Source organism: Meles meles, chromosome 2 (assembly GCF_922984935.1).
Source record: "Meles meles chromosome 2, mMelMel3.1 paternal haplotype, whole genome shotgun sequence".
Lineage (NCBI taxonomy): Eukaryota > Metazoa > Chordata > Mammalia > Carnivora > Mustelidae > Meles > Meles meles.
Window position 1 is genome coordinate 189,259,900 of NC_060067.1, and position 26,953 is coordinate 189,286,852.

General features: G+C 37.7%; 1 protein-coding gene and 1 pseudogene across 1 annotated transcript in view; one reads left to right on the plus strand and one right to left on the minus strand.

Moving 5' to 3' along the window:
* Positions 1-26,953, plus strand: part of SGCZ (sarcoglycan zeta) — a 1,157,176-nt gene that overhangs the window by 312,649 nt on the left and 817,574 nt on the right. The window lies entirely within an intron of this gene.
* LOC123937589 lies at positions 4,888-6,289 on the minus strand (annotated as a pseudogene).

Consider the following 26,953-nt stretch of genomic DNA (forward strand, 5'->3'; position numbering starts at 1 on the left):
TGTTTAATTGAACATCTGTCGATGGTGCTATCCATCTGGTCGGTACTTTCTGACAACGTCTTTGCTTATGTATTTTCATAGATGGCTTCCTAGTTTGGTCCAACTATTTGATTCCATAATTAACATTGTAGTTAATTTAATCATTTATGTAGCATACTAGATTTCATTGTGTGTGTTTTTTTTTTGCGTATGTGTATGTACATGTACGTGAGAGGGAAAGGGAGAGGGAGAACAAGAGAGAGAGGGTGTTTCTCTGATATATTTTGAGATATATCTAGGTGCTGAATTGTAAATATATTTAGTTTTACCAGATCCTGGACATGGTTCTTCAGGTGAAACTCCAACCAGTGAACGTCATACCATTTTGTGTATTTTAAATTTTTATTAATCTATTAGTGAGGTAGATCATTTATTTACCACTAGCCATCTTTATCTTAATAAGTTTTTTCCTTATGCAAATTTCCTTTTCTATAACCTTGACAGTTTTCCTAGTGGGATTTCATATTTTTTCCTGATGACTGAAGAAGTGCCTGGTATATTTAAGATAGTAAACACTTACCTGGTAACTTTGTCTATGATATCATTATTTGATAAAAACAAATATTTTATTCCAAAGGAGTAAAGTCCTGTTTTTATCAACTTTTCTACTTATGATTTGTGACTTAGGGATAAGAGTGTGACTAGTATTAAGAAATATTTCCTGGGGCACCTGGGTGGCTCAGTCAGTTAAGCATCTGCTTTCAGCTCAGGTCATGATCCCAGGGTCCTGGAATCCAGCCCAGCATCCGGCTCCTTACTCAGTAGGGAGCCTGCTTCTCCCTCTGCCTGCTGCTCCCCCTGCTTGTGCTCTCTCTCTGTCAAATAAAAAATAAATCGTAAAAAAAAAATATATATATATATATTTCCCAACTCATGGAGTTAAAAGGATATTGTTCCATATTTTCTTTTATTAGTTTTGTGATTTAAGTTTTACACTTAGACAAGATATATCATATTAATAATGATAAGAATAAACTTATTTAAAAAAGAAGTAGAAGGAAAGTTAAATAAAAAAAAAAGATTATGAAGGAAAGAATATGCAACAAAAAAATCACAAAGCAATCAAATTATAAAAGAGATACTGAGGCTGTTTTAAGAATTATTTATAAAATGTGTAAAATAATTTAAGAAGAAGGTATCCTTAGATGAACAACATAGAATATTGTATCTAACTATGAAATATAAATACAGAATATAATTGAATTGAGTATAATGCTTTATATGAGTTAATCTTATGTGGGAGAGAATCTCTCATTAAAAATCTCTATAAATTGTGCTACTGGCCATATTAAGAATTCATCAAGAATTTTATTTTGAGGGGCACCTGGATGGCTCAGTCAGTTAAGCATCTGCCTTTGGTTGAGGTCATGTCCTGGGATGGAGCCCAGCATGGGGCTCCTTGCTCAGCAGGGAGCCTGCTTCTCCCTCTCCCTCTGCCATTGTGTCTGCTTGTGCTCTCCCTGTGTCAAAAAAATGAATAAAAATCTTAAAAAAAGGAATTTTATTCTGATAGGAATATGTCATTTTACACGGAAATTTAAAAACTTTTTTGCAGAAATTATTTAATAGTGAGTTTAATATATGGGATTGGGAGGGAGACAAACCATAAATGACTCTTAATCTCACAAAACAAACTGGGGGTTGCTGGGGGGAGGTGGGGTTGGGAGAGGGGGAGGGGGTTATGGACATTGGGGAGGGTATGTGCTATCGTGAGTGCTGTGAAGTGTGTAAACCTGATGATTCACACACCTGTACCCCCGGGGGATAAAAATAAATTATATGTTTATTAAGAAAAAAAAAAAAGGATGAATACCCAACTTTTGTAGCAACATGGATGGGACTGGAGGTGATTGTGCTGAGTGAAATAAGGCAAGCAGAGAGAGTCAAGCATCATATGGTTTCACTTATTTGTGCAGCATAACAAATGACATGGAGGACATTGGGAGATGGAGAGGAGAAGGAAGTTGGGGGAAATTGGAAGGGGAGGCGAACCATGAGAGACTATGGACTCTGAGAAACAACCTGGGGGTTTTGAAGGGGAGGGGGTGGGAGGTTGGGGGAACCAGGTGGTGGGTAATAGGGAGGGCACGTGTTGCATGGAGCACTGGGTGTTGTGCAAAAATCAATGAATACTGTTACGCTGAAAAAATAAATAAACCATTAAAAAATATATACAAATAAAAGATAAAATTGTGCTTCTAGTTCACAGAAAGGGGAAGTGTGTATATTATTTGATAATGAGATGTTTTGCATGGCATTTTGGACCATATCAAATCTTTTTCAAAAAGGCTTAAGATAGTTAGGAATAATATTGTCATTTATACCAAAACATTATTCTATACTTTCTGTACTTGGAAGCAGTGTTGTTTTCAGAGAAGACCACAAGGAATAGAGAAATCAAGTGCATTTTCCCAGAGAAACAAGGTCAGTGGAAAAAATTTTCAGAAAAAGCTGAGGGCAGCAATTCAAGCAGATTTTTTTTCCTTAAGTACATCTTAATCCATTTTAGGATAAATTCATTTTATAAAATACTCTACGGTGGATAATAATGTAAGATGAGAAATTGAGGAAGAATATGAGTAATTTTTTACTTTAAAGTTAATAAATTATTGACTCTAATTGACTTTTTCAATTATTACAGTCCCCAAATGACCATCATCTAATAATACTGAATGAATAGTCCACAATTTCCTATATAAAATATTACTAATAACAAGAAAGGGCATGACTAGAATTTGTATTTTAACCCTCATAGTGTAAATAGGTTCTTGTCTCTATATTTCTGTTACTTCTATCTAATTCTTATCATTTTTACCCAAGTCAAGCAGTGTGTCTCTTTTCTTTCTAATCTGAATATCTTCCTGGACTGTAGGAGTTATCACTCATACTTGGACTGTTATATAATGTACCTCATCTAGCCCTATATGTAGCTATTACAGGCTATAATAACTCCCTTACTAGCTGTCCTTCCAAATCCTGAGTCTCTCAGGACAATTTCCCGTTTTGTGGAACTGATTGAAACTTTTCTAATTTTTATCTATCCTAATCACTAATTCATTCTTTCATTCCGTTCCTTCCTTCCTGTAACTTCCTTTTCTTCAACAAATAAACTCAAATACTCAGAGAACACTAATAGTTATTCTTTTTTTTTTTTAAGATTTTATTTATTTATTTGACAGAGAGAGAGAGATCACAAGTAGGCAGAGAGGCAGGCAGAGAGAGGAAGGGAAGCAGGCTCCCTGCTGAGCAGAGAACCCAATGCGGGACTCGATCCCAGGACCCTGAGATCATGACCTGAGCTGAAGGCAGCGGCTTAACCCACTGAGCCACCCAGGTGCCCCCACTAATAGTTATTCTAATAACAGTCCATTGGCATATACATTTTTTGTTTTGTCAGGATTTTCTGTTCTATTACAGACTAACCTAAGCCTATGTATCATTAATAATTATTTGGTTCTTTTGATAAATAAGAGTGTTCATCAGTGGTTAAAGGTCATGGTCATAAGTTTTCCCTGCTGCGCTATCACTTTTAAAATGATGGCAAGTCTTTAGGGTAAATACCCAGTAGTGCAATTGCTGGGTCGTAGGGTAGTTCTATTTTCAACATTTTGAGGAACCTCCATGCTGTTTTCCAGAGTGGTTGCACCAGCTTGCATTCCCACCAATGGTGTAGGAGGGTTCCCCTTTCTCCACATCCTCGCCAGCATCTGTCATTTCCTGACTTGTTCATTTTAGCCATTCTGACTGGTGTGAGGTGATATCTCATTGTGGTTTTGATTTGTATTTCCCTGATGCCAAGTGATGTGGAGCACTTTTTCATGTTTCTGTTGGCCATCTGGATGTCTTCTTTGCAGAAATGTCTGTTCATGTCCTCTGCCCATTTCTTGATTGGATTGTTTGTTCTTTGGGTGTTGAGTTTGCTAAGTTCCTTGTAGATTTTGGACACTAGCCCTTTATCTGATATGTCGTTTGCAAATATCTTCTCCCATTCTGTCAGTTGTCTTTTGGTTTTGTTAACTGTTTCCTTTGCTGTGCAAAAGCTTTTGATCTTGATGAAGTCCCAACAGTTCATTTTTGCCCTTGCTTCCCTTGCCTTTGGAGGTGTTTCTAGAAAGATGTTGCTGCGGCTGAGGTCGAAGAGGTTGAGGCCTGTGTTCTCCTCAAGGATTTTGATGGATTTCCTTCTCACATTGAGGTCTGTCATCCATTTTGAGTCTATTTTCATGTGTGGTGTAAGGAAGTGGTCCAATTTCATTTTTCTGCATGTGGCTGTCCAATTTTCCCAGCACCATTTATTGAAGAGGCTGTCTTTTTTCCATTGGACATTCTTTCCTGCTTTGTTGAAGATTAGTTAACCATAGAGTTGAGGGTCTATTTCTGGGCTCTCTATTCTGTTCCATTGATCTATGTGTCAGTTTTTGTGCCAGTACCATGCTGTCTCGATGATGACAGCTTTGTAATAGAGCTTGAAGTCCGGAATTGTGATAACACCAACATTGGCTTTCTTTTTCAATATTCCTTTGGCTATTTGAGGTCTTTTCTGGTTCCATATAAATTTGAGGATTATTTGTTCCATTTCTTTGAAAAAAATGGATGGGATTTTGATAGGGATTGCATTAAATGTGTAGATTGCTTTAGGTAGCATAAACATTTTCACAATATTTATTCTTCCAATCCAGGAGCATGGAACATCTTTCCATTTCCTTTTCAACAATTTCCATTTCCATGGAACATTTCTTCCCATTTTCCATTTCCATTTCCATTTCTTTCTTTCCATTTTTTTTTTTTTTTCGCTTGCAACACTGACTGTATTGGTAGGGGGTTAGGGAAACAGTGGAACGAGAAATACAAAGCCAGGTAGAGAGACCAGGCGTTGCAGGGGCCAGGACCCCCTAGAACTCCTCACTTTCATCTTCGCCGTCCATAGACTCTGTTCCCACTTCTTCATAATCCTTCTCCAGGGCGGCCAGGTCCTCCCGGGCCTCTGAGAACTCTCCTTCCTCCATGCCCTCGCCCATGTACCAGTGCACAAAGGCCCGTTTGGCGTACATCAGGTCAAACTTGTGGTCGAGGTGGGCCCAGGCCTCAGCGATGGCTGTGGTGTTGCTCAGCATGCACACGGCCTGCTGCACCTTGGCCAGGTCGCCACCAGGCACCACTGTGGGGGGCTGGTAGTTAATGCCAACCTTGAAACCTGTGGGACACCAGTCCACAAACTGGATGGTGCGCTTGGTCTTGATGGCGGCGATGGCGGCGTTCACGTCCTTGGGCACCACTTCCCAGCGGTACAGCATGCAGCAGGCCATGTATTTGCCATGGCTAGGGTCACACTTGACCATCTGGTTGGAGTGCTCGAAGCAGGCGTTGGTGATTTCTGCCACTGACAGCTGCTCATGGTAGGCCTTCTTGGCCGAGACGATGGGGGCGTAGGTCACCAGGGGGAAGTGGATGCGGGGGTAGGGCACCAGGTTGGTCTGGAACTCCGTGAGGTCCACGTTGAGGGCCCGTTGAAGCGCAGGGAGGCCGTGATGGAGGACACGATCTGGCCGATGAGCCGGTTGAGGTTGGTGTAGGTGGCGCGCACGATGTCCAGGTTGCACCGGCATATGTCATAGATGGCCTCGTTGTCCACCATGAAGGCACAGTCCGGGTGCTTCAGGGTGGTGTGGGTGGTCAGGATGGAGTTGTAGGGCTCCACCACAGCCGTGGACACCTGGGGCGCGGGGTAGATGGCAAATTCCAACTTGGACTTCTTGCCATAGTCGACAGAAAGCCGCTCCATCAACAGGGAGGTGAAGCCTGAGCCAGTACCACCCCCAAAGCTGTGGAAGATGAGGAAACCCTGAATGCCGGTGCACTGGTCTGTCAGTTTTCGGATTCACTCCAGCACAAGATCGATGATCTCCTTCCCCACAGTGTAGTGGCCTCGGGCATAGATGTTGGCAGCATCCTCCTTGCCAGATATCAGCTGCTCAGGGTGGAAGAGCTGCCTATAAATGCCAGTTCTTACCCCATCTATGACAGCAGGCTCCAGGTCCACAAAGACAGCCTGGGGCACATGCTTGCCAGCCCCCATCTCACTGAAGAAGGTGTTGAAGGAGTCATCGCCGCTGCTCAGCGCCTTGTCACTGAGCATGGTGCCATTGGGCTGGATGTCGTGCTCCATGCAGTAGAGCTCCAAGCAGGCATTGCCCATCTGCACGCCCGCCTGGCCCACATGGATGGAGATACACTCACGCATGGTGGTTCCGACAGGTGATGCTTGTGGAGGGTCATTGGCTGCAGACGCGTTACGGGTCTCAATTTCTTTCAAGAGTACTTTATAGTTTTCTGCATATAGAAAACATAATGATCCAAAGGGGCATGTGCACCTGAACGTTTATAACACCAATGTCTACAATAGCCAAACTATGGAAAGAACCTAGATGTCCATCAACAGATGAATGGATAAAGAAGATGTGGTATATATACACAGTGGAATACTATGCAGCCATCAAAAGAAATGAAATCTTGCCATTTGTGACGACGTGGATGGAACTAGAGGGTATCATGCTTAGTGAAATAAGTCAGTCAGAGAAAGACAGCTATCATATGATCTCCCTGATATGAGAACGTGGAGATGCAACATGGGGGGTTAAGAGGATAGGAGAAGAATAAATGAAACAAGATGGGATTGGGAGGGAGACAAACCATAAGTGACTTTTAATTTCACAAAACAAACTAAGGGTTGCTGGGGGGGGGGTTGGGAGAGGGGGAGGGAGGTTATGGACATTGGGGAGGGTATGTGCTATGATGAGTGCTGTGAAATGTGTAAACCTGGCAATTCACAGACCTTACCCCTGGGGATAAAAATGCATTATATGTTTATAAAAAAATAAGAAATAAAAAATAAAAAAAAATGATGGCAAGTCTTAGACTTTGGTACACATACTGTCACTGATTAGCCATTAGTCATGGGAACATTTCAAAACCTGTAGCTTAATGAAATCTCAGTTCTCTGTCCTGCTAGGTGCTCTGACCACATACTACATGAAAGGTTCATTGAAGCAAATGCTATAATATTCTAGAGACAGGATTTAATTAAATTTACTTTGGGCATAAGGGAACCAGAACCTTCTACCTCCATAACTGGTTACAGGACACTTTTGAAATTTTAAGTCTCAGCACCATCCAAAGATCAAGACTGAGGGATTATTTATATCTTTTTTTATGCAAGAGAAGGAATATTCATTTATTATGTTAATTAAGAAATGTTTGGATTTTTGAGTGAATGCTAGCTAACCCACCATGGAGCATGTATTCCTGATTAAGGAATAACAGATTCCCTGTAAATTAGAATATTTGCCTGTGCTTAAGAGTTGTAAAGAAAATTGGGACCCCTGGGTGGTTCAGTCAGTTAAACATCTGCCTTACGCTTATGTCATGATCTCAGGGTCCTAGGATCAAGTCCCACATCAAGCTCCCTGCTCAGCAGGGAGTCTGCTTCTCTCTGTCCCTCTGCCTACTCCCCCGTTCGTGCTTGCTCGCGCTCTCTCTCTCTTTCCCTCTCAAATAAATAAATAAAATCTTAAAGAACTGTAAGGAAAATCAAATAAAATAAAATATTTTGTGATATTTATATCTATCTTGATCAAATTCAATGTCAGGAATAGTCAGGATCCAAATGACAATAGATATTTTTCTGAAGAGGCATGGGTATGCAATATACAAAGGCATTAGCCAAAAACAGAGATACTCCTTCCTTTTTGGGTGGACTTTGTCAGAGGGATAGCATAATAATGTCCATATTAGAAAGGAGGTTTTGAGGAGAAAGCAGGATTTATGTTTATATTTCAGTCATAGACCTTAACTCTATGTCAGATACTTGATCCTCCAGGCAAGGAAAGTTCATGCCCAGGGAATTATTGAACATGATCTTCAGAGTTGACAAAGAGGTCATATTATGCAGGAGAACCCTACAGCCATGTCAGAATGCCTGGAAATAGTCCCGAGTAATATTGAATCAAGAGAGGAGTCTAGCATGGAAGGAAGGGTTAAGAACAGAAGATAGACGACAAACAAGTAGATCAGGAGATCAAAACAGTGATGGAACTATGCAGAAATGGAACTTGGAAAGGGAACTGAATATGGGAGGTTACAGAATTAAACTACTAGGAATGAAAGTACAGTTTTGTGAGATTTTGTCATGCTCTAAGAGAGCTATGGCACACACCCACCAAGTGTGGCCCTAGGCATTTACTGAGCCAAATAGCTTAAAATAAATAGGTGGATTTATATAATATATAATATAACATATAATTATGTGTTATATAAAATAAAATTTTATTTATGCAATAAATTGTATTGATTTAAGTATTAAAATGGTTAAATGTAATTATCGATAGATTTTACCAGTTGATGAGTGATATTTGCCCTCCTCAAAAAGATTAACTGTCCTAATTTATTCCTATTAGATGTAAACAAGGATTATTTTCTCATTTGTTTCATGCTGTAATTTCATTTCTTTTGGATAGAACACTTCCTTCTTTTGCACAGTTGGTTTACATTAATGTGACATTTCTTACACGTGAAAAGAGAAAAAATATTATCTCTAATTGTACAATCTGTTAAGTCCCATTTTTATATATGTTTGGTACATTGCTTAGAACAGATTTATGCATTTTTTCCAAATAACTGCTGTCCATCACAAATTGTATATATACGATCTCCTTCAAATAAAAATTTTGACAGTTATTTTTTCTATCTGAAATCAGGTAAATTCAGTAGTAACTAAAATGCTCTATAGTCATAGAGAAACTTTTATACCTCTAAACTTTATTCTGTTAATGTCATTGTCTTCTGAACATGGCAGGAAATTATTCAGATTCAAACTGACCAATGACCTTGCATGTGGTGACTCATTAGACACGTTTGTGAGGCATACCCATCGTTAACAGAAATGTTCTTTTTCGTTCCTTCAACTCATCATAAAACTGCCGCCACTAGTGAGTCATCACTGGAGGATTTTATTGAGCAATTATTTCTTAAGTATGCTTATCTAATTTAGGGTTCATTAAGGATGATGACAGAAGAGTCTCCCAACTAGAAGTTTTAACTTGATCCAAGATTTTACTGTCCATATGTATAATTGGACTAATATTTATGCTGGGAACGTGCCAAGTTTAGGAGTAATGGGAGTTGAAACTCTTCCTTTAAGTAACCGTTGTTGCACAACAAGAAGAATTACATAATATTACAAAAACCTTGGTATTAATAAATTTGATTATCAATTCCCAAAGCCTGGGCTATTTACAGTAAAACAATACACAGGAAAAAAATCATATTTGACAAAGTTTTCCATTTAGTGTGTAAATCTTATAAATCAGTAGTACAAAATAAAAAACATTGTACTTTTCAATGTTAATACAATGTGTCAATATGGGAAGCCTATTTTTTTAAGGGATGTTGAATTTTGGCTTGGATTACCTCTAATAATACAAATAGTCAATGATATTCATGAATATTAAGTGAATTCAGTTGCATTTTGTCTTTATTTTACTTCAGTGATAAATATCTTCCTGATTTCCTATTTTAATTTAAAAATGAGATTCATCATGTGTTTCACTGATACCTGAATTGAAATCATACCTGATATTCAACTTAAAATGACAGGCCTTCATTGATTTCAGCATTGATTATTAAACTGATTTTTTTATATATGGGTTGATTGGTTCAATCAGGGCTGATACTCAGTCAGGAAACAGCAGTGTAGTTGGGGTGGTCATTTGGGAGCCAGAGTCCTTTGTGTCTCTGGGTGTGCTGATTTTATTGGTTGATTTCTGTACCATACAGATTACTTATCACTGTTAGTAAGTAGGTTCCTGTCCCATTTATTGACTATAATATCCCTTTCAGCGTCACTCACTCACCGAATGAATGAAGAAATGGTAGAAACTAGAGCCACTAGGGATTTATCACATCATTAGTTAGGAAAAGTGAATGATTTGGTTTTTAAATTTTACTTTCTTTTCTTAATTTATTTCTTCTAAGATGTGCTCAGTGTTTATAATTATCAGTGTTCTTTTTATTAAAAAAAAAACCTACCTGGACTCAAATAGGTATTATTTATACTGATGAAATTTTTATGAGAAAGCTTTCAAAAATGATCCTGGTAGCTTGGAAGAGTTTATGGTATTCATAAAATATCCAATTTCTAGAGAGTAACTAGAGAAAAATCTGGTTCATTGAAGGGTCTCTGCTCAGAGAATGAGGATGATACTCTATGTCATACATTTTCACCACTATAGCACCTTGTGCTGTGCCCACTTACAGGGAATCGATGTCCCTTCATCTCTTTGCTCTTCCTGTAGTGTTTAACGTTTTCCTCTTCTCCTTTTTCTCTACTTTTCCCTCCCTTTCCCTTTCTTCCCTTCCTGTCTTCCTTTTTCCCCCCCTTCTTCTTTCCTCCCTCCCTCCCTTCTTCTCTTCTTCATTCTGAGGTACAGGCTTGTATAGCTGTTGACTTAACCCTCCTACCCTCCTCTTTCCGATACATCCTCTCAGGTGGAAAAAAAAAAAAACCTGATTGTGTCACTAAACCCCCAATGCCTTCTAGAGGAGATACTCATTCTAGCAGAGCCATTTACAATAAGGAGCCTAAGAACGCATAGCCACTTTCCTCTGCAGAGATAAGTACAAATGGCAGACTTTCTCTACACTGTATAGTGCGTCTCCCTTGTCTATTGAGAAAATGGCTACTTATTTTCAAAGAGCAGCATCTTTGTAGGGCCTTCTTTAAATCATATTCTGTATTTTTCAATTTACAAATTTATAATTTACAGCAATTTACAAATATAGCAATTTACAAATCTTTTTAAACTAGACTGTAAAAATCTTTAAGGGCAGGAAACCCTTTATTTGTTTTATGTATCTTTAAACTGTAGTAGTCATTATATAAATATTTGGTGGATGGATGGAGGAAGGAGAACTGGAAGGGAGGCAGGAAGAAAGTGAAGGAGGAAGGTGGGACATAGGCATAGGAAGTGCTTAAACTGCAAACTGATGTAGTGGTTAGGAGAGTTAAACATTAAGGCCTTAATTTCTCTTAAGATATATGTTCATTACAGTTGGTTGGCATTATTTAGGATTTTTTATAAACTCTGATTAAGGTAGCTATTATGACATTAACCTTGACTCTAGGGAACACAGAATTCCTTTTTAAATAAAATGGCTTGTCTTTTTTTTGAAACACTAAAATTAAATATGATAAAAAAAAAAGTCCACTATCCAAATAGATCCCAGAATCTTGGCAACCTTCTCTTATTACTGTACATTCTCTTCATTCTCATGGATTTGTTTACTGATAAACAGAAATCTCCCAAATTTATTTCCCAAACAAATTTCCAACCTCCAGATCAATTTTATTCAATTGCCCATATAACATACTCACTTAGATGTCTCTATAACATGTAGATATCTTCAACAGAGGTGTCACACACTGAATTATTCTTCTATATATTTAAATCTAGTCCCCAACAAGTATTCTCTGTCTTGCAGATTGGCACCCCTATTCATCATTTCAATCCAGACACCAGGAAATTATTCTTAGACTTGACAACCTCACCTCTCATACATAATCCATTATCAAGTCTTTTTGATTCTACTCATACATATTCTAGAATCTTCTTACTTCTACTTTTGTCATCCAAGCACAGTAATCATCTTTCATGTTCTATTCTTTCATGTTTCATTCTTTCTTTTTCTAGTCTCCTCTTCACACAGCATTATGTAAGAGAAAGAGGACCTACAACATGACCAAATAAAAGCAAAGGAACTAAAATTCAACTCACCCACCCATAGAAATTGCTTCACTTCCTATTTTAGAGAATGAATAAAAAGAGTGGATTTTTTGTTTACTTGCCATTTTAATTTACTTGTTAGTAGAGACTTGTCTAAAAACTTAAGTGAATACTGGATTGAGACAATGGTTTGTCTTTTCAATCTGCTTTTACAGTGGATCTTCTTTTAAAAAAACTTAAACATGTTAACAAAGTGATTCTCAGCCCTCTATGCATGTTATAAATAAATACCAGAAGAGCTTAAAAAAAAAAATGCTGCAGTTTCACACCAGAAAGACCAAAGATCAGTTAGGCCCAGGCTTAGATTTTATTTTTTTTTTAAAGATTTTATTTATTTATTTGACAGAGATCACAAGTAGGCAGAAGCAGGCGGGAGGTGGGGGCGGTAGGGGGGGAGCAGGTTCCCGGCTGAGCAGAGAGCCTGATGTGGGGCTCCATCCCAGGACCCTGGGATCATGACCTGAGCTGAAGGCAGAGGCTTTAACCCACTGAGCCACCCAGGCACCCCAGGCTTAGATATTTTTTAAAGCTGCCCAGGCAGATAGGTAGGAGCCAGACAGTAAGTGCTTAAAGTGCAAGTCATTGTAGTGGTTAGGAGAGTACCAATGTGTTGCCCAGGTTTGAGGCCCACTGCCATCTGCCACCTTAGTTTGCTATTTGACACTTATCATGTCTGAAAAGCTCACAGAGTATAGAGATGTTGAATCGCTGTGTTGTACACTTGAAACTAATGTTTGTCAACTAAAATTTAAAAAATATATATATATATAAAAGTGCTTACAGCAAAATGCCTGGCACATGGTAACCTTTTGGTAGAGCTTGATAATTATTAATGTTATCAGGCTGTACCCTTTGCTCTTGGTACTTCTTTCCAGTGTAAAGATGGAACACCTAGTGTATGTTCCTCCTAAATGTTTGGTTTTCGTTATTCAACATAAGATTTTCCAGCAGCCTTGATAGGTAGATAAATAGGTAGATAGATAGATACAGATACATAGATATAGATATATTATTTTTTTGAGAAAAGGATTACTCTAAAGCTCTTCATCTCATCTTTGGGCTTCTTATCACACTAGTAAAATAGCTGGCAAGTTGTCCACAAAACTGTAAATGTCATGTATCAACCCTCCCATACACATATAAATGCATTGCTAACTGTGTTTTAGGAACTATTCTCTCACTTTAATTATTTAATTCATTCAGTCTTCACACTATTCAGTTTTAACCTCATTTTTAGATGAATATACTGAGAAACATAAGACTTAAGTAATTTATCCAATATTATAGTGCCGAGGTAGGATTTGGACCCAGGTAGTATCCTTTTGGAGTTCTTTCCTTAAGTATCACATCAAATGGCATAACTTGTTGAGAATAAATGTTAGCAATAAGATTAAAAATTAAGTCACTTAATTATTAATTATATAAGTTTATAATAAATATAATGGTTATAGTGATATTTTATTAGTTCAGATTTCATATGTAATAACTTCTGTTGGAGTCTGCACTATTAATTTTTATTGGTTTTTCCCAATAAAATTTGACTTAAAGTAAGTACAGTGATATAATCTTTTTGGTACCATTACAGCCCCCGAAATTTCATCATTTGGATTTAGCATGCGCTTGATTTTTAGTCTTCCAGTTTTAAAAACTATTTACATTTTAAATATACCCCTCAGTCATTCGATAGCTTTTTAATCGCCAAGAACCTCTGAAGAGAAATGAAATGTTTATGTTAGAGACTGATTTTTTTCAGTGTTAAAGAGCACAGTTAATTAATTAATTTTATTTTATTTCTTTTCAGTATTCCAAAATTCATTGTGTACCACACCTAGTGCTCCATGTAATACATGTTCTCCATAATGCCCACCACCAGGCTCATCCAACCCCCACCCTCCTCCCCTCCAAAACCCTCAGTTTCTCAGAGTCCACAGTCTCTCATGGTTTGTCTCCCCTTCTGATTTCCCCCAACTCACTTCTCCTCTCCATCTCCTAATGTCCTCTGTGTTATCCCTTATGCTCCGCAAGTAAGTGAAACCATATGATAATTGACTCTCTCTGCTTGGCTTGTTTCGCTCAGCATAATCACTTCCCATCCCATCCATGTTGATAGAAAAGTTGGGTATTCATCCTTTCTAATGGCAGCATAATACTCAATTGTATATATGAACCATATCTTCTTTATCCATTCGTCCGTTGAAGGGCATCTTGGTTCTTACCACAGTTTGGCGACTGTGGTCACTGCTGCTATGAACATTGGGGTACGGATGGCCCTTCTTTTCCCTACATCTGTATCTTTGGGGTAAATACCCAGTAGCGCAATTGCAGGGTCATAAAGCAGCTCTATTTTTATTTCTTAAGGAATCTTCACACTGTTTTTCAAAGTGGCTGCACCAGCTTGCATGCCCACCAACAGTGTAAGAGGGTTCCCTTTCTCCACATCCTCTCTAATACATGCTGTTTACTGTCTTGTTAATTCTGGACATTCTAACTGGTGTAAGGTAGTATCTCAGTGTGATTTTGATTTGAATCTCCCTGATGGCTAATAATGATGAACGTTTTTTCATGTGCTGTTAGTCTTTGTATGTCTTCTTTGGAGAACTGTCTGTCCATGTCTTCTGCCAATTTTTTGACATGATTATCTATTTTGTGTGTGTTGAGTTTGAGGAGTTCTTTGTAGATCTTGGATATCAGCCCTTTGTCTGTAGTGTTGTTTGTGAATATCTCCTTCCATTCCGTGTGTTGCCTCTTTGTTTTGTTGACTGTTTGCTTTGCTGTCCAGAAGCTTTTGATCTTGATGAAGTCCAAAGTTCTTTTTCGCTTTTGTTTCCTTTGCCTTTGGTGACATATCTTGAAAGAAGTTGCTGTGGCCAATGTCAAAGAGGTTACTCCTGTGTTCCTCTCTAAGATTTTGATAGATTCCTGCCTCACATTGAGGTCTTTTATCCATTTTGAGTTTATCATTGTGTAGGGTGTAAGAGAATGGTTGAGTTTCATTCTTTTACACATAGCTGTCCAGTTTTCCCAGCACCATTTACTGAAGACTGTCTTTTTTCCATCGTATATTTCTTACTGCTTTGTCAAAGATTATTTGACCATAGAGTTGAGGGTCCATATCTGGGCTCTCTACTCTGTTCCACTGGTCTATGTGTCTGTTTTTGTGCCAGTACCATGCTGTCTTGGTGGTCACAGCTTTGTAGTAAAGCTTGAAATCAGGCAATGTGATTCCCCTAGTTTTGTTTTTCTTTTTCAACATTTCCTTAGCAATTCGGTGTCTCTTCTGGGTCCATACAAATTTTAGGATTATTTGTTCCAGCTCTTCGAAAAATGACAGTGGAATTTTAATCTGGATGGCATTGAAAGTATAGATTACTCTAGGCAGTATAGACATTTTAACAATGTTTATTCTTCCTATCCATGACCATGGAATGCTCTTCCATCTTTTTGTGTCTTCTTCAATTTCTTTCATGAGTGTTCTGTAGTTCCTTGAGTACAGATCCTTTACCTCTTTGGTTAGGTTTATTCCCCGGTATATTATGGTTCTTGGTGCTGTAGTAAGTGGAATTGATTCTCTAATTTCCCTGTCTATATTTTCATTGTTAGTGTATAAGAAAGCAGCTGATTTTGTGGATTGATTTTGTATCCTGCCACATTACTGAATTGCTATATGAGTTATAGTAGTTTAGGGGTGGAGTGTTTGGGGGTTTCTATATAATGTATCATGTCATCTGTGAAGAGAGAGAGTTTGACTTCTTCTTTGCCAATGTGGATACCTTTTATTTCTTTTCTGTTGTCTGATTGCTGTTGCTCGGATGTCTAGTACTATCTTGAACAACAGTGGCAAGAGTGGACATCCTTGTTGTGTTCCTGATCTCAAAGGGAAGGGTGTCAGCTTTTCTCCATTGAGGATGATATTCGTTGTGGGTTTTTCATAGATAGATTTTATGAAGTTGAGGAATATTCTCTGTATCCCTATACTTTGAATCGTTTTAATCAGGAACGGATGCTGTATCTTATCAAATGCTTTTCTGCATCAATTGAGGGGACCATGTGGCTCTTCTCTCTTCTTTTATTGATTTGTTGTATCACATTGATTAATTTGTGAATGTTGAACCACCCTTGCATCCCATGGATAAATCCCACCTAGTCATGGTGGATAATCTTTTTAATGTACTGTTGGATCCTGTTAACTAGGGTCTTGTTGAGAATCTTAGCATCCATATTCATCAGGTATATTGGTCTGAAATTCTCCATTTTGGTGGGGTCTTTGCCTGGTTTGGGGATCAGGGTAATGCTGGCTTCATAAAAAGAGTCTAGAAGTTTTCCTTCTGTTTTTATTTTTTGAAACAGCTTCAGGAGAATAGGTATTATTTCTTCTTTGAATGTTTGGTAGAATTCTCCAGGGAAGGTTTTTGATCACTGCCTCAGTCTCATTACTAGATAGATATTGGTCTATTCAGGTTGTCAATTTCTTCCTGATGCAGTTTTGGAAGTTTATAGGTTTCCAGGAATGCATCCATTTCATCTAGGTTGCTTAACTTATTGGCATATAACTGTTGGTAATAATTTCTGATGATTGTTTCTATTTCCTTGGTGTTAGTTGTGATCTCTCCCTTTTCATTCATAATTCTATTAATTTGGGTCCTTTCTCTTTTCTTTTGGATTAGTTTGGCCAGTGGTTTATCGATATTATTGATTCTTTCAAAAAACCAGCTTCTAGTTTCATTGATGTGTTCCACTGTATCTCTAGTTTCTATCTTGTTGATCTCTGCTCTAATTTTGATTATTTCCCTTCTTGTGTGTGGGGTTGACTTAATTTGTTGATGATTCTCCAGTTCTTTAAGGTGTAACGAGAGTTGGTGTATTCTGGATTTTTCAATTTTTTTGAGGGAGGCTTGGATGGCTATTTATTTCCCCCTTAGGACCGCTTTTGCTGTATCCCATAGGTTTTGGACTGATGTGTCTTCGTTCTCATTGGTTTCCATGAATTGTTTAAGTTCTTCTTCAATCTCAGTCTTTTGGTATTGGTTGAGCCCTGATTTGTGACCCAGTATGTGATCTGTTCTGGCGAAAATTCCATCTGTGCTCAAGAAGAATGAATATTCTGCTCTCAGGACTGCCTTTGCTGTGTCCCACAGATTTTGAACTGTTGTGTTTTCATTATCATTTGTTTCCATGAATTTTTTCAATTCTTCTTTAATTTCCTGGTTAACCCATTCATTCTTTAGAAGGATGCTGTTTAGTCTCCATGTATTTGGGTTCTTTCCAGCTTTCCTCTTGTGATTGAGTTCTAGCTTCAGAGCATTGTGGTCTGAAAATATGCAGGGAATAATCCTAATCTTTTGATACCGGTTGAGACCTGATTTGTGACCCAGGATGTGATCTATTCTGGAGAAGGTTCCATGTTGTTTTAGGGTGGAATGTTCTGTATAGATCTATGAGGTCCATCTGGTCCAATGTGTCATTCAGTGCTCTTGTTTCTTTATTGATTTTCTGCTGGATGATCTGTCTGTTACTGAGAGTGGCCTGTTAAGATCCCCTACTATTAATGAATTCATATCAGTAGGACTCTTTATCTTGATTAACAGTTGGCTTATGTAGTTGGCTGCTCCCGGATTGGGGGCATAAATATTTACAAGTGTTAGATCTTCCTGGTGGGTAGACCGTTTAAAAATGATGTACTGTCCTTTTTTATCTCTGAGTACTGTCTTTAATTCAAAATCTAATTCATCTGATATGAGAATTGCTACCCCAGCTTTCTATTGAGGCCCATTGGCACGAAAGATGTTTCTCCATCCCTTCACATTCAGTCTGGATATATTCTTAGGTTCCAAATGGGTCTCTTGTAGACAACATATGGATGGGTCCTGTCATTTTATCTAATCCACAACTCTGTGCCATTTTATGGGTGTGTTTAGACTGTTCATGTTGAGAGTCATTATTGAGAGATATTTTTTTTTGACATTGTATTGCCTGTGAAGTCCTTGTTTCTATAGATTGTCTCTGTAAATTTCTGTTCTATGACACTCTTGGGTTCTTTCTTCTTTTATAGAACCCCCCTTAATATTTCTTGTAGTGCTGTCTTGGTGGTTACATATACTCTTTTGAACCTTGCCGTTTTTCAAAGGTCTTTATCTCTCCATCTATTTTGAATGTCAACCTTGCTGGATAAAGTATTCTTGGCTGCATGTTCTTGTCATTTAGTGCCCTGAATATATCTTGCCAGCCCTTTCTGGCTTGCCGGATTTCTCTGATGGACCTTCCTCTGTACGTAAGGAATCTCTTCCCCCTAACTCCTCTCAAGACCTCTTGTCTAAAATTATGATTCATCAGTCTCACAATCAGGTGTCTCAAGGTCTTTCTAGATTCATTGATCTTGGGGGCTGATTTTTCTGCCTCTATGACACGAACACAGGTTCCATTCCCCAGATTGGGAAAATTTTCATGGAGAATTTGTTCAACTATATTTTCTAGTCTTTTTTCTTTCTCCTCCCCCTCCAGGGTCTCAATAATTCTGACGTTGGAACATTTCATGGTGTCATTTGTTTCCCTAATTCTGTTTTCTTGGCTTCTAAGCTGTTTGTTCCAGGCCACCTCCTGATTCTTTTTCTCTATCAGTTTGTCCTCTAGATCACTAATTCTGTCTTCTGCCTTGGTTACCCTCTTAGAGAATTTAGACTTAATTGGATCTCATCGATAGTATTTTTACTTCTTCCTGGGCAGCTTTCACTTCTGCCCTAATTGATTCCATGTTGTCATTAATGGTTTTCTCCAACCTAGCCATTGCCTGGATAATTGTTACCCTGAATTCCCTTTCTGACATACTGTTTATGTCCATATCCACTAGCTCTGATGGAGAGAGCACAGTCTCTTAATTTTTCCTCTGTTGGGTGTTCCTCCTCCTAGTTATTTTGGTGAGAGATGGTTAAGGGGATGTGTAGCTGAATATATCAACTGCGATCCAGGCAAGGTGCACCCTGGAACACTTTTCTCCACTGGAGTCTTCTGCCCCCATAGAGATCCAGAAGTGTGTAATCCTCTATCTCAGGCTGATTTCATGGGAGTTCAGAGTGTTCTGGTAGATAATTAGCTCACTTTAGGGGACTGGTTGAAACAGGGTCTCCTACTTCTCTGCCACTTTGTTGGCACCTGATTTTTTTTTTTTTTTTAAGTAGGCTCAATGCTGAGTGTAGAGCCCAGTGTGAGGCTTGAACTCATGACCATGAGATCAAGACCTGAGCTGAGATCAAGAGTCATAGGCTTAATTGAGCCACCCAGGATTGGTTTGATTGATATCAAACCAATCAAACCTTGAGATTGATTTTAATAAGGGAAAGAGGGTATCATTTATTTTTTAACTTATTTATGGTTTTTAGTAAAAAGATTACAAAGTGTCTTTATCTGACATAGATTCTAAAAACCAACAAAAGCGTTTCAGGGTTTTTTTTTTTTTTTTTTTTTTTTTTGCCTTATATGAGAAACTTGTTTCCATTCATCTGGGAATTTAAGTGATTGCTCAGTGAGATCAATAGCATCTCCCTTGGGGAGTGTAAAACTTGTATCACCAATACAAGAGGCCCAGCAAACATTAGAAACAAAGAAGACAAGCTGTTGTTAATTGTGACCTGAAGGAAAGACCCTGGGGAACAAATTTGAAGAGTCCCTGTCTATTTCTCTCTGAGTCAGCACCAAGGGGGACACTGATAGACTTTTTAAAAAGCAATTAAAAAAAAAAAAAGTAAAGTCCATCTTTCCCTTTAAGTCTCTACATTGACATTCAGTTATTTTTGCCAGGTGGAAATGTATTTTCTAGTGATGAATGCATGTACTTTTGAAGTGTACTCTTCAAAAGATAACTGAGAGAAGTTATGAGGGAGACATTCATTTAATTGTAGTTACTTAATTTGTCAAGGTAGTTCTTTATTTGAAAACTAATAATTAAAAAAAAATAGTGTAATTCAGTTGTACATTTCCTAAGTTTGCTGAATGTTTTGTATTTCAATTTTTTTAGTATCTTAAAACTTAGATGCATGTCATAAAATTAAGCTCTGTACATCTATGTATATTAAATTAAATATCTCCCATTTTTTTCAGTGAGGGTATGAGTCATATTTAGAGTAAAACTCAAGCCAACTAGCAGTTCCTTTTGATATAGTTATCGATTCTTCCCTGGTCTAAGAGTGTTGCAAACAGCATAGAAGTAGGAATTAAGGGAACTGTCTTATGCTAGAATAATAAAGCATGAATAAAGCTGAAGTTCCTAACTATAGTTGACTTCAGACTGCTGACATCTTATAAAAATACCAAAGTGTTATGAAGAGATGATTATTAGTGGTGTTTTCTCCAGATCAGCAAAGTGAGGATATTAAATTATTTAGCATATTGCTAAAAATGCTGTGTGACAGGGTAATAATTTGTCATATTTATCATAGCTAAAGAAGGTCATGAGCACTTATCAACATAGTTCATAATACCTCTTGCTTGAGACTCAGTATTGGATCCCTGATAAATGACAGCAATATTTATAAATCTTTATGAAAGATTCCTAAAATTATGGAGGTGACATGGAAGCTAGTAGCTAATTACTCAAAATACATCATAAATACTGTTAAAATATAATTCCATTTCTTCTGAAAAGAGAAAACATGTTTGTCACTTCTTTTGGGCTATATTAATTTCTATTGCTGCTTTAAGAAATTGCCACACTTTTTGGTTTAAAATAGCATAAATTTATTATCCTAGTGCTTTAAATGTCAGAAATTTTAAGAAATTGCTGTGCTTTGTGGTAAAATAGCATAAATTTATTATCTTAGTGCTTGAGGTGTCAGAAATTTGATAGAGGTCTCACTGGACTAAGTCCAAGTTGTTGGCAGGGTTGTTTCCTTTCCGGAGGCTCCAGAAAATACCTATTTTCTTGCCATTCCAGTTTCTAGAAGCCATCCACATTCCTTGGCTTTTAGCCCCTTCTCTCCATCTTCAAAGCAGCAATATTGCATCTCTCTGACCCTACTTTTATACTTAATATCTTTCTATGACTACGGACTGGATAGGTTCTCCATGTTTATGGACCTGTGTGATAGGATTGGGCCCACTTGGATAATCCAGGAAAGCTTCCTATCTCAGTGCCCTTAACTTAATCATTCACGCATAGTCCTGTTTACTGGGTAAGGTGCATATCCCACAGGGTTAGTATGTGGACCCTGCCATGATTCTGCCAATCAAATGAACTCTATTGAAGAACAACTTCATTATAGGTGGCCATCGGTTTATCAGGTTTTGTTTGTGGTGTAGGTACTTCTTTGTCTAATCATTGCTGAATCATACCCTGATTTTAGAACCACAATGTTAGATTTGGAAGGGAGACATAGAGATCATCTAGTTCAAACTTTCCATTTTAATGGTGAGATTAACAAAATTCTCTAGTGAAAGTAAGCGATCACAGGGACTGATTGTGTTTTATTTAGGACTCTATTTTTTAGAGCAGTTTTAGGTTACAGTAAAATTGAGCAGAAGATCAGCAGATTTCTCGTATACTGCCTGTCTCCAGTACAAACACAGTCTCCCCTATTATCAATATTACCTACTGGAGTGGTTCACTCTCAGTGTTTTGTCTTCTGTGGGTTTGGACAAATACATAAGTATGTATGTCCATAATTACAATATCATACAGGTAGTTTCACTGCCCTAAAAATCCTCTATACTTCACTTATTCATCTCTCTTCATTCCCACACCCTGGCAACCACCCATTTAATTATCTTCATAGTTCTGCCTTTTCCAGAATGCCATATAATTGGAATAATTATATCAATAGCATGTAGCCTTTTCAAATAGACTTCTTTTACTTAGTGATATACATTTGTTTCCTTCATGTCTTTCCATGGTTTAGTAACTCACTTTTTTTTTTTTTTAAGATTTTATTTATTTATTTGACAGAGATCACAAGTAGGCAGAGAGGCAGGCAGAGAGACGGGAGGAAGCAGGCTCCCTGCTGAGCAGGGAGCCTGATGCGGGCCTCCATCCCAGGATCCTGGGATCATGACCTGAGCCGAAGGCAGAGGCTTTAACCCACTGAGCCACCCAGGTGCCCTGTAACTCACTTGTTTTTAACACTAAATAATTTTCCTTTATCTGGATGGATCACAGTTTATTTATCTATTTTCCTACTGTCTTAATCTGTTTGGGCTGCTATGATATGATACCAGAGATTAGGAGGCCTAGAAACAACAGAAATTTATTTTTCATAGTCTGAAAGCTGGAAAGTCCAAGATCAAGGCAGAGGCAGATTCAGTGTCTTATAAAGATCCATTTCTTTTTTTTTTTTTTTTTTTTTTTTAATTTATTTGGCAGAGAGAGATCAGAAGAAGACAGAGAGGCAGGCAGGGAGAGAGAGGAGGAAGCAGGCTCCCTGCTGAGCAGAGAGCCCGATGCGGGGCTCGATCCCAGGACCCTGAGATCATGACCTGAGCCGAAGGCAGAGGCTTTAACCCACTGAGCCACCCAGGCGCCCCAAAGATCCATTTCTTGGTACATAGATGGTTTTCTTTTTTGCTGTGTCATCACATGGCAGAAGGGGCAAGGGACCTCTCTGGGATTTCTTCTATTAAGGCACTAGTCTCATTCATGAGGGCTCTGCCTTCATGCGCTAATCACCTCCCAAAGTCCTCACCTCCTAGTAACATCACATTGGGGGTTAGATTTCAAATTAGAAGTATGAGAGAACACAAACTTTCAGTCTGTAGCATCTACTGAAGGATATCTTGGCTGCTTCTAAGTGTTGGCAATTATGAATAAAGCTGCTATAAACATCTGTGTGCAGGCTTTTGTGTGGACATCAGTTTTCAGCTCCTTTGGGTAAATATCAAGGAGTGTGATTGCTGGATCGCTTGCTAAGAGTGTGTTTGGTTTTAGAAGAAACCTTCAAATTGTCTTCCAAAGTGGCTGTAACGTTTTACATTCCCAGGAGCGGTGAATGAGAGTTCCTACTGTTCTACATTCTCAGCATTTAGTGTTGTCAGATCATTACTTCTTCGGTGGTGATGACTAGGTTTCCTAATTTGCTATGAAACTGTTAAAAATTTATATTTTTTTTACTAAGTTCCAAGGCAGTTTTATGTGGAAACAAGCCTTATTATATTTATTGTTCTTACAGCAAGTGTTCTTCAACATAGTAATATGTGTGTATCAATAATATTTTGAATGATAAACTATTACGAAAACAAACATTTAATTCTGTTTTTACAAGAAAAGAGAACTTTTGCTTTTTCCAAAGAAGAGTGATGCTATACATTTTTCATGGTTGCCAGGATTTCCAGACTGCTCTTTTTAGTGTTACAGATTCTTTTTTTTTACAGTTCTATCTCAAAGAAATCAGTTACTCGGAAGCAGAGACAGTTTTCATCTCAGTGCAGGGAGCTTGCTTTTATTTTCATTTGTGCATCGTGCTATTGATTGAGAGGAGTGTAAAAGGGGTAAATGAGACATGTTGTGATACACCTCACACTCAGGGGTTGCATCCTGAGGATTCATGTTACATTACTTGAAGCCCCAAGGAGTGTTTGGGTATATGGTCTAACCAAGGAGGAGGACTTGGGAAGGCAATGATAAAATCTTTCAAGAATTTTGAAATTGTCTAGGAGCCATAAGATAGCATTATTACCTAAGTTTAGATGTAATTTAAGTTTGAGATAAGCATAATATTTTCAGTCATAAGTTACTTGAAATGTATATTATTAATGCTCTGTTAACCTTTGTCTTGAGAGCATTTTCACAAATGATGCGTAGAGCAAATGTTGCTGTCATTATTTTATATATAAGAATTTGAGCCTAGGTGAAATTGCTTGCCCAATTTCCTACTCCTTAATCACTCTCCCACTTTTCTTGGTGGATTAGTGTATGCATCTGACATAATATCAACATAATAAACTAATATGAAAGAAATAATGTGAACTCCACATCCTGTTTAAGAATTTCCCAAAATTAAGAATGAGAACATTAAATAATTTTAAAAAAAGCAAAGTACTTTTTACAGGATTTTCATACATCTATATTTTTTTGTAATCACTTCCTAGATAAAGAGGAGATGAATTTGGAAAAAGAAAGCTGAGGGGATGGAATTCAAAAATAGTTTCTTGTCTCAATACCACATGTTCATATTATAGTGATATATTGTACTGTTGGCATTTTTTTCTTTGAGTCAGAGAGAGGATGAAATTAAATGATTGAAATAGAAGCCAAAGGATCTTCAATAGATTCTAGGAGTATTGTGCTTATTGTAAGCATTTTAAGGCAAATTGTTGGAGTTGGGGAAAGGGATTGGGGAGATCCAGAAAGTCATGCTAATTTGAGTACTCCTTGAACATAGGGCATGTAGGCATGTGGACTAGATACTGTTTTGATTTCGATAGATGATTACTTGAAATGTGCACCAAGTTTTATTAAAGAGCAATGTCCACGTAGCAATGTATTGTATCATCTAAAGTCATAGTTTAAGCCATATCTATCACAACATGTTAAAAAGATCTATAAGGGAAAACAATCCTTTACATCTATTATGTGAGGCATTGCATTAAACTTGTATGGATTTGAGAAAAAGAAATGTAATAATATGGACAGTGGGCTTTAGTAGCAGATCAAATACATTATCCTTTATAAAATGGAATAGAATTGATATTTTAATATTCTTCATTACAGATAATGAGGTGATTTAATGTGTACTAAATAATTACTCTGAAAGGAATCAATCTTTGGCTCAATGTTTTGTATAGATTTTTCTCATAAACTTTCTGTGCCTTTCAGAATCGCAGTAAAGAAGTTCATTGTTTGCTTCTGTGTATTTTTGCTCATAAATGAACATGTATACTTTCTGTATTCATTCTTCCCCTTGGTTCCATCATCCTTTTAATTTGATCAGACAACGATTTAAAATCATAGTCACTGATTAAGTGCAAGAAGGATTAGTAAAAGATGGCAAGGTTCAGTATGGACATAGCAAAGTGAGAGCTAGAGTTTGTGAGGATATCATGTTTGATCAGAGTACCTTTCATTCTTGTATGCACATCTGTTAAGCAGCTCAGTCATTTACCCTACCACAAGACTGTGCCCTACAATCTTACCCGCTAATGTCTTTTTATTTATGGAAAAAGGTCACTAATACATGTATTGGTCACTCACTTTTAAAGAAATTATGATGCCCTCTTTATATATTTTTATTTCCTTTATAGGTCTGTGAGCTTTTCCCGTGAAGTTATGTGAGTTTCAATTATTAACTCTTTCCTGTCTTACTTGAAACAACTTTTTCCATTTGTCCTTGACCATTTGTTTACATATATACAGAACTTTTTTTTTTTAAAGATTCTGTTTATTTACTTGACAGAACACAGCAGGGAGAGTGGCAGGCAGAGGGAGAGGGAGAAGTAGGCTCCCTGCTGAACAGAGAGCCTGAATGGGGGCCCCATCCCAGGATCCCCAGGATCATGACCTGAGCAGAAGGTAGACTCTTAACTGACTGAGCCACACAGGTGCCCCTATACAGAACTTTAAAAAATATTTTATAATTTACTCCATTTAAGTTTAGAAACTTACGTTCTGAATTAAAAATTGGGAAACTACTTTTCTTCTAGTTTTTAAAAATATGGATAGATATTTACATGATTGATTGCTAAAGTGATGTATATGTATTTTATATTGTATTCAGCAGGAGATAAAGAGCTAAACTATTTTTTTTTCCTCAAATAGATAATAATTAATTCATTATATCTTGGCTGTTCCTTGTTTTCTTCCAGTTTGTGGTACCTTTTTGGTCATGCGCTAATTTAAGTAAGTACAATGGCCTGTCTGTAAATTTGTCTGTTTGTTTTGGGGGTGAATATTATACTAATTTATTTACTTTTGTTTCTACATATGGCTGAATATTTCTTAGGGCTAATGCTCCATACTGGTCAGTTTTTTACCTACTTATTCTTTCAAACAAACTCTAATATTTTACATACTGCAAAATGATATTGTGTGGCGGTGTACTCAGGTATACATTTGTAGATTTTGCTATTTTGATGGACTCTTGCTTCCATTTTAGTTTCTAAACCAAGAATATCTTCACCAGTAAAGTAATGCAAGTGAAGGTGTACAAAACATATATGTTCTGTTCTTTAATATGTCAGAAATGCAAAATGACATTATAGGAAGAAAGCTTAAATTGTCACAATGTCTTGGGAAAATAATTTAGATAAGTTAATCAGGAAATTCCTGATGTATGATTATCTATGGAAAGAAAATGAGGAGAAATCTATATAAAGATTTATACATGAGAATGTTCTGTTTAAAAATAATCTCTATGCTGGGGACACCCAAATTTATCTCCAGCCAGGACTTCTCCTTTGAATTCCAGATTTATGCATTTAGCTGCCTACTTGATATCTCCACTTAGATAATAAACTTTAAGGATGTAGATAATGGACATGGCCTTGGCCCTCAACCTGTTCCCTCTAGCAGTCTGTTCCGTCTCACTTGTTTCTTCCAGCCGCTCAAGCCAAAAAACCTGACATCATCCTTGACCCACTTTATTCTCTTATACCCCACATCTGATCTAATAATACATGCAATAATTGATTCTCTTCCCATCCTCCATTGCAAATCATTATGCCCTTACCTCTTGTACTTCAGTAGCTTCTCAGTCAGCCTCCGTGCACCTGACTTGCCCCTTTTCAGTCTATTTCAACCCCGAAGCCAGGGTTAACAGCAGTTTCATCATGCTTTTCCTCTGCTCAAAACCTTCCAGTGACTTCTCAGCTCATTTAGAATAGAAGGCAAGCAGTTTCAAGGGTCTGAAAGGCTTAAAATTGATCCTCTTGATATATCTTTATCTATTTCCCTCCCCCTCAGTCAGTATGACCCGTGGTGCTACTTAAACCTAATAGTCATGTTCTTTCTCAGGGTTTTGCTTATGCTTCCTTCTGAAATAGTCTTCCCCTTTCCCCAGTGCCACCCCATTTCGGGATGACCCCACACTTCCTTGAGCTCTTTACCAATTTCTTCACTTGAGGCCTTCTCTGGCTATCTCAGCCTAAATTTGTGACTATTCCCT